At 39.8% G+C, this 14,213-nt stretch overlaps 1 non-coding gene across 1 annotated transcript; it reads right to left on the bottom strand.

Moving 5' to 3' along the window:
* Positions 1–5,422: 5,422 nt before the first annotated feature.
* On the bottom strand, positions 5,423–12,937 carry LOC109034981 (uncharacterized). The gene is made up of 3 exons (XR_011899787.1): positions 12,732–12,937; positions 10,705–10,932; positions 5,423–7,422 (listed from the first exon to the last, which is right to left on the bottom strand). It is a non-coding gene; the product is annotated as an uncharacterized protein (transcript).
* Positions 12,938–14,213: the final 1,276 nt, after the last annotated feature.

Genomic DNA, 14,213 nt, shown 5'->3' with positions numbered 1-14,213 from the left:
GCTTCGGGACCATAGAATTTAGATTCTTTGATAAACTGAGCAATTTCACAAGGAGGTTAAGGTTAAAATCCAGTCCTAGTAAATAGGGAGATAAATGGGGGTAAGGGGGGGGGGTCGGGGATCTGAGGTTGAAAAATTATTGATTCATATGAGGTGAAAGGTAGGCAGTTGATATTCTCAGTCTTAAATTTTTAATCGTCAAAACAGATTACTCTAAATTAAGTGACGCAGGCACTTTTATAAGTTTTTTTATTTTGATCTCTCTTATCAGGCACATGACAAGCACCTAGATGAAGAGGACCTTATTCGTTAAAAATTACGTAAGGCAAAGAGTTTGCCTCCTTAATTTTCGGAAATGGCTTCCAAATGTCAATAAAGGTGCTTATATCGTCAATTCCTACGTGTTTTGCGATAGGAAGTATTTCTATTCGTGCCGAGTACAGAAACTTATAGTCCGAGAGCCAGACGACTTTGAGTGACAAACTCGGGATACGTGTTTTGACCCCCTAAATCGATAGCCTTGCATGCACTGAAACGGAAAATTTTTGTCTGCCGCCCTCTAGCCTGTGCCATCACCCTCATCTAGGCCCTCAAAGTGGTCCAAAAAACACCATCTGGTGACAAACTCCTGACGCTCGGCAGACAAGTCTATTATTAAAGATCATACCCAGGGTGACTAGAAAAACTTTGTCTGCCGCCTTCTAGCCTGTGCCATCACCCTCATCTAGGCCCTCAAAGTGGTCCAAAAAACACCATCTGGTGACAAACTCCTGACGCTCAGCAGACAAGTCTATTATTAAAGATCATACCCAGGGTGACTAGAAAAACTTTGTCTGCCGCCTTCTAGCCTGTGCCATCACCCTCATCTAGGCCCTCAAAGTGGTCCAAAAAACACCATCTGGTGACAAACTCCTGACGCCTAGTGTGGTTGCAGATGTACTCCTGTGAGCAGCTTGTGTAATAAAGTTTGAATGATACATCATTCTCTTCGTTTTTTCGTGTAGAATCCGATTTTCGATGTTGTCAAGTCCAAAAATGATGCTGGTGCCCCCAATTCAAGATGGCGCCCAAAATGGCCGCCCCGGGGGTCAAAATTCCAAAATTTGAGAATATTGTCGAGTTTGGTATCCATTTATATGTAATTTTGGTCGTAGAATTCATATCTGGTGTCGAAAAATAATTTCAACCCCTTAGGCCGCTTAGGCGGCCAAAATTTCAACTTTAATGATAATTACCCAAGATGCACCTTTCACTGTCGAATGACGTGTCTTCATTTATGTTAATTAGGTCAGAAAACCTACAAGGGAGGTCTACAATGCCACTGCACCCTATGGAGGGCCAGGGTTCACCCCCTCCTACCCCCAATATGGTCGCCGCGGAGGGCATAAATAGTGACATTCTCTCAGAACGTCATAGTAGGTGTCCATTCCTATGTAATTTGAGGCGTAAATTCCAAATTTCAAGACATAAATCGCAAATGTGAGACTTGCAATGGCTTATACCCTATAAGGGGCCAGGGGAACCCCTCAACCCCCTCTTCTTTCTAATATGGCTGCCATGGGGGGCATAAATAGTGAAATTCTCTCAGGACGTCATGTGAGGTGTCGATTCATAACATTGGGACCATATACGTTTTCAGATCCCAGAAATCGTCCAGAATTAAGAAAACACATAACTTCCAAGGGAAATTATGAACTTGATTTATCGACTTTTTTCACCCTGAAATGTCCGCTATTCCAATATTCGCCCACATAGGAACAGTGAAATTCTCTCAAAGCGGCATAGTAGGTGTCGATTTGTTTTTAATCTGAGGCGTGGATTTCGAATCACAAGTCAAAACATGTAAATATCCCATAGTGACGAAAATACTTATATATGGCAACCGCTTTGGCCTACATTTTGGACTAAAAATGCTGCTTGGGTTCATTTTTGTCGAAAGAGCTGGAAATGAATTGGTGATTTTAATGGTAATTGACAAATTTCACGCGTATTCTTTTTCTATGTACGCAAAGGACTCAGATGGGCGTCTGTTTTTTTCATTTTTAAAAATTCCCACAAAAATATAATTTTTTTGCCGACGAAGTATGTATCTGCATTCAGAGTTCCTATGTTATTGTTTATGAACGCACTCAGTTTAATTGCAATTAAAACAACTGGATAATTGAGTGCTTTTTGTAGCGCAGGGTTTCGTCTCCTAGTAGAAGCGACACCTACAGTTTCCTGCGTTATCTGCAACAAAACGCACGCTCCTGCTAGAAGAAAATCGATTACAAAAAGAACCATCTATTATCCAGTTATCTAATAATGAAAGAACCAGAAACCAATATGAATCCTTTGTGTACATTTGAAAAAGAACACCGGTGAAATATGTCAATCACCATTAAATTATCCGATTCATTTCCAGCTCTTTCGACATAACTGAACCCAACCCAAGATGCATTCTTTATTCCAAGATGAAGGCCAGAGCGATTGCCATGCTTAAGTGTTTTTGTCACTTTGAGATATTGACGATTTCTGACTTAAAATTCGGAATCTACGCCTCAACTTACATGAGAATCGACACCTCACATGCCGCTTTGAGAGAATTTCACTGCAACTATGTCCCCCCGGCGGCCGTTTTGAAGAGGGTACGGGGCTGCTCCTGGCCCCGCGTGGGGTGAAATGGCCTCAACTTACATGAGAATCGACACCTCACATGCCGCTTTGAGAGAATTTCACTGCAACTATGTCCCCCCGGCGGCCGTTTTGAAGAGGGTACGGGGTTGCTCCTGGCCCCTCGTAGGGGTAATGGCATTCCAGACCTCTAATTTGCGATTTCCGACTTGGAATTCCGAATCTACACCTCTATTTACATTAGAATCGACACCTCACATGCCGCTTTGAGAGAATTTCACTGCAACTATGCCCCCCCCCCCCGGCGACCGTTTTGAAGAGGGTAGGGGGCTGCTCCTGGCCCCGCGTAGGGTGAAATGGCATTCCAGACCTCTAATTTGCGATTTTCAACTTGGAATTCGGAATATAAGCCTCTACTTACATAAGAATCGACACCTCACATGACGTCCTGAGAGAATTTCACTATTTATGCCCCCCATGGCAGCCATATTAGAAAGAAGAGGGGGTTGAGGGGGTTCCCCTGGTCCCTTATAGGGTATAAGCCATTGCAAGTCTCACATTTGCGATTTATGTCTTGAAATTTGGAATTTACGCCTCAAATTACATAGGAATGGACACCTACTATGACGTTCTGAGAGAATGTCACTATTTATGCCCTCCGCGGCGACCATATTGGGGGTAGGAGGGGGTGAACCCTGGCCCTCCATAGGGTGCAGTGGCATTGTAGACCTCCCTTGTAGGTTTTCTGACCTAATTAACATAAATGAAGACACGTCATTCGACAGTGAAAGGTGCATCTTGGGTAATTATCATTAAAGTTGAAATTTTGGCCGCCTAAGCGGCCTAAGGGGTTGAAATTATTTTTCGACACCAGATATGAATTCTACGACCAAAATTACATATAAATGGATACCAAACTCGACAATATTCTCAAATTTTGGAATTTTGACCCCCGGGGCGGCCATTTTGGGCGCCATCTTGAATTGGGGGCACCAGCATCATTTTTGGACTTGACAACATCGAAAATCGGATTCTACACGAAAAAACGAAGAGAATGATGTATCATTCAAACTTTATTACACAAGCTGCTCACAGGAGTACATCTGCAACCACACTAGGCGTCAGGAGTTTGTCACCAGATGGTGTTTTTTGGACCACTTTGAGGGCCTAGATGAGGGTGATGGCACAGGCTAGAAGGCGGCAGACAAAGTTTTTCTAGTCACCCTGGGTATGATCTTTAATAATAGACTTGTCTGCTGAGCGTCAGGAGTTTGTCACCAGATGGTGTTTTTTGGACCACTTTGAGGGCCTAGATGAGGGTGATGGCACAGGCTAGAAGGCGGCAGACAAAGTTTTTCTAGTCACCCTGGGTATGATCTTTAATAATAGACTTGTCTGCCGAGCGTCAGGAGTTTGTCACCAGATGGTGTTTTTTGGACCACTTTGAGGGCCTAGATGAGGGTGATGGCACAGGCTAGAGGGCGGCAGACAAAAATTTTCCGTTTCAGTGCATGCAAGGCTATCGATTTAGGGGTCAAAACACGTATCCCGAGTTTGTCACTCAAAGTCGTCTGGCTCTCGGACTATTAGCATTTGAAGAGATCTTATATCATTGATGCTGCCAGTATTTAAACTGCAATTGAAATAAATCATGCAATAAAGTACCCTTCATTCGTGGCTAATATAAAATGCCACTTTAGGTACCATTACACCATAATTGTGTCATTTCAAATGCAGATTTCTTTTGTGGATGAGCCAGAAATACCTGACTGTTCCTCATTACAGAGCATGGCCGGATTTACCTACTTGCCGCCAATGGGCCGCCTGTATTTTGCCGCCCTCTTCTCATTCATTTTGAAACATCAATAAAAACCACCAAGTGAACGTGCCGGAGGGAGAAGGGTGCATAAGACGCGTTCACTCGTGTTGGACACATTTTTTGCGTAAGCCCTGTCAACACTACTAGCAAAAGTTCACTGAACTTCGCGCGAAAGTTCAGTTCCGTAAACCTATCTCTGTATGGACAAGGCCTTTCATTTGTAAGAAATGAACTAAAAAATTAAGAAAGAACAAACATAAATGTGGTTTAATAATTTTAACTTCCACCGCCGCGCCGTGCCGCGCTGACCACACTGTGTTTGGCGTTATGCGTGAAGTATTCATGTAGTCTTGTAGGCACTGTGCGTTTCACGCCGCGCCGACCGCTGTTGACCGTACTGCGTTTGACGCAATGCGTGAAGTATTCATGCAGTCTCGTAGGCGCTAATATGTGTTACATGCCGACCGCCGTGCCGAGGGCTTCTCCTTTTCATCTCAAGTCCTCGTCATCATTTCTCTCTGCGCCGCGCCGCTCCAGGCCAAATTACGTGTTTGGTTTCTCTCTTAACTCAAGTAATTAAAGGTGCGCAGTCTTTGGTATGACCGAAATACGACACAGTTAGAAATTAATGAACTTTCAGGAAATGAGATTTTGTCACATTTTCTTGTTTGTAATTTTATTCTGAATCCGATATTTTTGTACCTGCATTTAAAAAAATTGCAAAATTTGCCTCCCCCTAATTTTGCCACCATGGGCCGTGGCCCATGTGGTCACCCCCTTATTCCGGCCCTGCTACAGAGTGTGGTTCAATTGTTGAAGCACGAACTCGAGCTGATGCTCATCAAACCAGGGTATTCTGCAATTTCCGAGCAAGTCTTGCTTAGTCATGTGAATTAACTTATTTTGCCTCCTTAATAATTTGGATTCAACTTTTTTTTTACAAAAAAGCTGACAAGATAAAAAAGTAAGTATTTTCTAGCCTCACCAGAGTTTTAGTATGTGCAGATTTATTTACGTAATAACAGAATTAATAATTTAACAATCACATAAAGAACAGGAATTAACATAGAGTTACAGGAATTCATTTTCTAAATGAATACAATTTTGGTGAAAAAGCTTTTCATAAGTAGTTTTAACAATTAAATTTGCAATTTCATAGGATAAGAAGGGGCAAGATCTATAAAAGCATGCGATCAATTATAACCCACAACTTGTTTTGTTTTGATAATCACATAATTATATACACTATATGCGCTCCGGAAAAACTACCCTTAGGCGTTGTTTTTATTCGATAATAACGTCAGTTTTCGACAGTGAACGAATGAAACTGTTTTTCTAAATGGCTATACAATCAATTAAACGACAAGAAGTTTGTACCAAATATCTGTTTGAAAACAAAACGGTAATCCTACCGAAAGCTTCGATTTTCGCTCGTGTTGTAAGCAGATTTGGAATTGCAGTCTTTTCAAACAACGCAGAACCAACTCCTTACTGCAGCAGATGCGATGTTTCATATTCTTTCTTAGGAGGTGAGGGTGTTATTTTTCAAAACGCATTCTAAAAGTGAAATGAGTTGGCTTGACGCCAGGATGCTTTAACATAATTTTTTCTTAAAAACATTCCGATATCGACTGAGGGGATGTTTTTGAGTACACGCCTGGGAAATATAGCCTCTTAAAGAAATTTGGCAGTAAATTCTTGATTTTATATTTTCCATTTACCATTACTGATAAATTTGTAACAAAACAAAAACAGAGTAAAGAAAAACGACTTACTCAGCAGGTTGTATAGCCTTACACAATTTACTGCGCGGTAAGATAGGCAGACAGAAACGTTGCAGAGTAAGACAGATGGATTGCATTTTGCAATGAGGAACTACTATTACCAGCTTATTTTAGAACCAAAGCATGTGCTTTAGTTTTCCTTATGCAGATAGGTGCTTTTACAGATGAGTCAGAAACATTAGTTCCTCATTGCAAAATAAATAGTCTAGATATCCTCGAATGAATAACTTTTGCTGCATGGAGGATGTTTTCTGGTCTACCTCGAGAATATGCCTAACTTCCAAAATCCCTTCCATGTCAACAAAATAAAGTTTAGCAGAGCGCATCAAGTCGCAGTTTGGCGAACAATCAGTTGGGATTGGTTTTGAATACATTACACAAATAGTTGTAAATTTTCTCCTGTCAAAATCTCAAATTCGAGAAAAAATATTTTGAACGCGAGAATGGTTGTTAAACTTTGTCCCTAACATTGACGAGTCCCACGAGGAAATACGACTTCAACCCTATTTTCCAAATTTGATGTGACTTGGCGCGTTTCCGTCAAATTCTCTCCAATTCTGCCACTTCTGTGTCTAGAAATTCAGTCGGATAACGCCACTGATTAGTTGTCTTGACTTCACTCGACAGGTCACAGTCAAAGCAATCTAATTTGAGTGTAAAAGTTAACAGTGAGAGTGAATATAGACCAGCAAACAATAAGTTTCGAGGAGCTGTTTTCATTGGTCCTTTTTTTTGGGAAAGTTTTTATATTTTCATCAAAATCACTACCAATCGTGGTCTCTGCCGTAAATTTGCGTGTACACAATGTAAAACCAGGAGAGCACGAAAAACAACCAAACTTGAACGAGCACAGCCTAATTTTAGCTCTACAAATATCACCCTAAATGTTTATTTTCGTGTCGAAAATGAAAGTATAAATATACATCAGAGGCTACTTTAAAAGATGGTAATTTTAACAATTATAATAAATCCGTATAAAAAATCATCCATCAGTGTTTTTTTATTAATTGCTGAACAAATTCATATATTGTCGCAACACAGTATTCCTCCTTAGTTGCTTTCAATGAACTTTTTCTTTCGTTGTTCGTGTGTGAGTTGGAAAAAAATATCAGAGCACCAATTGTTGCACTAAGCTGGATCTTGAGAGGATCATCAATGAGTAAATCAATATCTTAAATGCCTCCTCTTCTTCGCTGCGGGTAAAGTCTGAAATATGAATCATATCATTAGAATCCATGTATGAAAGTGATACAAATCTGTGGTAAAAGTGGTACATTTATATCATTCAACGCCTTGCAGGATACAACTACCATTGCTCAACGAATGCTTGAGTTACTTGTAAGAAACTGAAGGCTTTTCAGTGTTCTTATCCTCGGAGTAGCTCAGTTGTAGGTCATCAGCAGTACTTTATGTACTTACATCGTACATTGCGAAGGATTTTAGAGCAAGGACCATGACCAGACCGTGGCTGCTTCGGTCCTTCTTTTTCCCCCTCTCCTCAAATTTTTTTTTTTAAATTTGATACAATTTAGATTTTTTAGTTTGAAGAATTCACCACCTAAAAGAGTGTTTTTCGACACACTTATCACAGCTCACACTACATGGGCGTATTTATGTTAAAAGAAACTGTGTAAAAAAAAATTACCGAATGCAACAATAATCATGCAAATCTCACATACGATGTTTTTCGATTTTTTTTTCACTGTGACAGGTAACGAAAAGTTCAGGATGATCGATTTTTATCAAAGGTATGGTCCGTTTCTCCGTGTAACTGGAAGTACCCGCAGTAGACATTGAACGGATATAATCAGAATCATCCTGATATTAGATGTAGCCTAATTTCTCATCATGCTTTATTTTTTTTTTTTAAAACAGAAAACTAAACAGCGTCCTAACTTAAAATTTCATGAATATGCTTTATATAATCCAACAGAAGCTCAAGAACATTGTTTGTTTAATATTCCGCCAAACAAATAAAACACGCGAGGAAAATGATCTACGTGCAATGCACCTAGGTTAATTATAGTTGAATCCGTCCAGATATTGGTCATCAGAGAAGGCAGATCGGCCGTAAATCGCGAGCAAAGGGGTCAATCGATGAAAGTGATTTGCTCATGTTAGACAGGGCGTAAACTGTGCAGATCAGACCGATACTGCCTGAGGACTTGCAGACTTGGTCATGATGCAGAGAAGACAGGTATGATTATCCTAAGTTTTAGAGTCCGTGCGCGCGCCTCATTTCAAACGCGATGCCCTCTCGTATCTCGAGACAGGGCGAGTCAGTGGTAATTTTTGCACGTTAGCAAGCTGAGCTTTTCTCATTGAAACGATTGTAAAACAATCAATTTATGATCAACTCTTTGTGATCTATGTATGTCCATTCATGATATTTTTTCAAGTTGGCCCTTTCAAGGTTGCCTTTTGATCTATTTAAATGTACCTATGTGAAAGAATCGATTCTTCTGGTCCGTCTAGAATTGATATATTTAATGGGTTTAAATAAAAGAACAGGGTTGCGAGTTACAGGAATTTTCAATGCTTTAAATCAATCACAGTGAAACCTGTTCATGACGGAATATCCATGGGACCGATAAATTTTCACATCAGGTTTCTTTAAATGCATTTATATACCACGGGATCTGTAAAATGCAGATGTAAAAGCAAATGGGCAATAAGAAATCTTGTGAAAGTTGCCTCTCTCAGTTCTGCTCTCCTATATTACCATGCTAATGTAATGTCTCACATCCGCTATGGAATCGCTGTATGGGGCAGGAGTAGCTTTACAAAACGTGTTTCCAAAGAACACCTCAAGATCATTAGAATTATGTACAACAAACCATATGGAAGGGACTGTAAAGAAATAATGTCATCAGAGAGACTGTTTACAGTGACCTCTTTATACATCTATGAATGTATTAAATATGCAGTAGAAGGAGAAATAATAAAGCCGGCTGATCTATTTCCCACACGCAACTACAACAGCAGACACTTCTTCATCCCCAACAATTCCACCAAGTACAAAATTTCTGAAAACAGTGTTAAGTTTGCTTCTATTCAGCTGTTCAATGCTCTCCCTCTAAATATTAGACTTCACTTTAAGAACTCAGAGATCAGCAAATTTTTTTCACATTTGAAATCGTTTCTTTTGGCTGAATCCTTTCAAGATCTCTCTGAGTTTTTCACCACTGCTTAACTTCCTAACTTAATGTTCTAGTATTGATAACTCACGGTATTCACTCTCTCTGTTTTCCAACTTGCTGTTATTGCAGGTTATAAATTTATTATAAGATAAATTTGTTTTAACGTCTTTTTTGTGAGTAAATACAATGTTGACTAGTACAATAGCCCCATATGGTGGCTTTATGTATGTTATGTAAAAATAAAAATAAAAATAAAATAAATAAAATAAAATAAAATTTCCGTTAAGATCGGTATTCCGCTCTGAGCAGGGTCCGTTATGAACAGGTTTCAGGTTTCACTATATTGCACCTAATGAATTTAAATGGTGAAATAATAGTGTTGCCAACTGTGAGAATAGCCAAAGGTTAGCGTTAAATCGCGATTACTCGGACGGTAAAGTACGCACCAGCTTCTCTGAGTGAGATCGAATACTTCTTTGCTTATGTGTTCTTAATATTCAATTGGATTGCTTTAAGCAGAAAAGAACTAAGTCACATCAGTCATTGCTATATTTTACTGGATGAAATCTATCACTGAAAAACGGCTTGGTGTGGAATCTTTTGAAAATTTCAGGGGATTTCATTTGTGACGTAAAATATTCCATGAAATTTTCCATGAAACCCTCTTCCTTCAATAATTGATTGTTCAATGAAGTTTCGCAATTTTTGATGCGACTTGATCCTTTTCTACTCAGAGCAGTTTATTTTGAGGAATGAGAGATAGGGGCTCTGACGAAAATTTGAAACTGATTTCGAGGGAACAAATGCATTTTCCAAAAAAAAAAATTGCAACATCGCGATTCAACAAAGCTTCCATTATTTTCATCTTTTCGTTCCAAATAGAGTAGGTTGTCGAGTTTCAGTCAAACGATTGCAGTATGAAAGCATGATTTTTGAATGTCCTCTCAAGATTTATGATAACTAAACAACTTGGTCCACCCAATACCACGATGCTGAAATCAAAGATGTCAAATGGACCGCGTTAAGCAGAAAAGAACCGAGCCATATCAGCTATTGCCAAATTTACTGGACAATTTGATTTTTTACAAGAGAACGTTTGTGCGGATTCCTTTAAAACTTTTGAAGAATTCGCTTCGTACTATGCAGAAAATTCACTGAAATTTGCACAAAAATCCGCACAACCGTTTTAATGTGAAAAATTCAATTCCCGATGAAATTCGGCAATAGCTGATGTGGCTTGGTTCCTTTCTGCTCAACGCAGTCCAAATCTACGTCTCCTGCACTTTCATCTTAGAGCTTGGTCATTGTTACTCTCTAAGTGAATCATCGAGAAGTCTTTGGGTCATACCTGTGTCCTTATTTGACGGAGAGGCCCGTGGACCTGGACGTGGGTGAAGCCGATTTAGCAGTGCCGACGAGGTAGAATCATCCGACGACGGTTAGAGGGAGCTAGAGGGGGCTGCCGCTGCCAGGGAGTGAGAGTGAGTGCTAAGCGGAGTGAGAGACGCTCGGAGCGTCACCAAGCGGCAGAAGCTAAAGCAGATCTCCAGAACCTTCGCACCATTCGCCACGGACCCTGAAGCCGAAAGCAGACCTCACTTTAGCACAAGTGCGGGATAAAATTAAGGGTACTCTGCCCCCCCCCCTCCCACTCATGCGCACACGTAAAATAAGCAAAAGTGACTTGGTCCAAGCGTTATATTTTAGTCGGTATGAAACATTATATTGACAATATGGAAAAGAGAAATTGAGAGAGAAGGAGGTGTTGTTATGGTTGCTCTTTTTCTAAATGAAATGCTATCACTTTCTCCTTTTGAATCATCTTTTCAAATTGTCATTGGTGAATATTTGGTTTTATTTCTATCCTTAAAATATTTGATGTACAATATACCTTATATATGTATAGGTAATTTTTTTTATTTTTTAATTTTTTCTTTACGAAATTATTACCTCATTTTGAAAACATTTATATTTTTAAAACGTGACAAATATTTGTAAAACCTTTTCCAAGCGACATTAATCTCAATGAGCCGCAGTTGTGCCGACAGAAACTGCAAAAATGAATAAAAGAGGGGAAAAACCAAGAAGCACGCAATCTTTAGTTTTAACCCATTTGTGCATCGATCTTTTAGAGTCAATTACGTCAAATTGTGAGCGTTTGGTTGCGCGTACACCTCGCTGCAGCACAATAAAAGCACAAAATGTAAAAGAAAAAATTAAAGTGCTTTGGAGATCATGAAATTTGACACGGAACCACCAATATTTAAAAAACACACATTATATTATTATTCTTCTTTGATAAATTGATACACATTTTTTCCCCATCAATTTAAATGAGAATAATCAATGCAGAGTGTGCAAACATTTCAAAATTATGAGTTAAAAAACGCTGACTATGCGAGTCTAAATATTAAAGCCTAACAGAGCGGAGCGGCGTGCTGCTAGCGTGGGAGGCTCACTGGCGCCTACAAACCTAAGTGGAAACTTCACGCATTGCACAATGCTTGAAGTATCCACTTAGGTTTGTAGGCGCCAATGCGCGTGTCGCGCTGGCCGCCCGCCTGCCGTGCGGCGGCGCCTGAAGCAACTATTTCACAACAGAGGTGTTGCACAGTATTATACGAAATTTAAAGTATTAAGAATGACAGGCATCCTTTAAAAGTACAGATCTTTCCTCGCAAAATAAATCAAGATACTTATCGTGCACAGGAAAAATCTAAGAGTCTTTAGCTGAGGCAAATATAGAGGTATATCCGGTTCAGGTATAACAAGGTGAGAATTTCTTGAAAGATAATTAAGTCCTGTTACACCAAAGAGGTGTAGAGAGTTTTAGTGAATTTTGTCTCATGGAATTGACGCTCCCCCATTTTGACCAAAACTCTCAACTATATATATTTCTCCGTTGGACCAAATAGACAAAACAAAAAAACAAGCAAACCTTCATTCTTCCAAGAGATTATATATTTTCATCCAAAAACGTTGTGAGCAATTGTCGTTTGTATTTACAAGTGGGCAAATTAACTTTGGGTTTCAACTGGTACGTGGACCAAAACTCCCGTGCCGAAAAAACGCGTGGACCAAATTACTGGAAAAAACAGGTGCGCGGACAAAAAATCGTTGACGAAATGGCGAAAATCGTTGATTTCCGGAAATAAATAAATAAATAATAAAAAAAAAATTAATCGCTGGGAAAGATGGTTATAGGACATTTCGTCAACGTTTTTTTGTCCGCACACCTGCTTTTTCCAGTAATTTACGTCCACGCGTTTTTTCAACGTAGGTTCTCTAAAAGATACAGTATATATGTATGCATCAGTGTTTGTTTCATTTTATAAATTGGTTGAGAAAATGAGGAAGTATGGACTATTTTTGTACCTGTTTCGCTGAAAGTTTTGGGTGGTTTGGCGATGCTTGGAAGTTACTGGGACCTCTTTCTGTGGAGCTTCTCCGAATGCTTCATGTTGGATATCGCCGAGACAGAGCCGAAGAGGATTTTCGCCGTGACCTGGACTCTCTTGCCCGAAGATCCCATACCGGACCCGGCACCGCCGCATGCGTTGTTGCGACCCCCCACGCCCCCTGTAAAATTTGAAAACAAAACAATCTGTCAGCGACATTCACGATGGACAATTGGACAAGTGTGACCCGTGGATGAAGACGGAATTGAATCGAGCAAGGCACATTGGGACTCAACCCTGGGCTGACCAAGTTAAGTCCTTTAGACCCGATGCTTGCTGTGACTGAATAAAACTAAGAAACAGGATCATATTTAATTGCGAAAAACGTATATTTTGCATGAAATCAATTAGGTTAAAATTAAACTAGTAGTATTGCCTAAACTCGCATGGTTTATTGTTTATTTGTGGTGTTTATGGTATATGGGGCCGTCCAATAATTACGTGAGGCATTTAGGGGGGGGGGGGGGTCCAAGCTAGCCTTGCGAGTGCCTTACGGGGGAGGGGGGGGGTCTAAAAATCGAAAAAAAGCCGCAAATAATTTGTGGACGGCCCCTATGTTTGTAGGGCCATATATGTTCATGAGCGTGGAATTTCAAAACCGCGTAAGCGCCATCAGGTCTCTCTAAGATTGTGCAACGGATTCTCTCATTTAACGGGGTCCTGGGATTGGCAGTTAATGTCATGAAATTGGGAACGAAATTTGGAGGACATTTTCTGATTTAAAGTTCGTGAGCAAAGAGATTGACGGATTTTTACAGTGATGAGTGACATGAACAATTTTACGTGAAAATTATACGTTAAACATTTCTATCAAGTTTGCCCTTAAAAATGCTCATGACACAGAAAGATAAGAGATAATAAACTAGACCACATTTTGAAATGCGGAATCACTTCTCTGATTTATCCATAAAAACATCCATCGGTATGAAGAAAATTATGGCACACGTGCCATTTAAAGAATGAGGCAGAAATGGTGGCTCCATATTGTAACATAAGTGAAATGGAAAATTGGACAAGGTATGAGTTTAAGCATTCTGATATATATTTCCTCTTCGAACTTTCATGTAAAGCACGATTCGCACAATGAAAATTATTGACATAAACTCCTCACCAAGATATTAACGTCTTTACTTAGCACTGCGGTCCGATTATTGAATCTTTGTCGACATACGACAAGACATGGCATACATCTTAACCATGAAATGATGTCTTATAGTGCTGCTTTAAACTTTCAATAATCGGCCCGATGGTTAGAAAAAATTTGAAATTTCCGCTCACGAAAAAATCAAGAGTCTACGTAATGCAAACCGCGCAATACAATGGTTTTGGCACGCCCCTCAATCGAGCAGTGTTGTCCTTCTCCCATCATGTGTCGTTTAATTTGCAACAGCTAAGCCGA

The sequence above is a fragment of the Bemisia tabaci genome, chromosome 4 (assembly GCF_918797505.1).
Source record: "Bemisia tabaci chromosome 4, PGI_BMITA_v3".
In the NCBI taxonomy this organism is placed as follows: domain Eukaryota; kingdom Metazoa; phylum Arthropoda; class Insecta; order Hemiptera; family Aleyrodidae; genus Bemisia; species Bemisia tabaci.
This window is presented reverse-complemented; position numbering and strand designations above follow the sequence as displayed.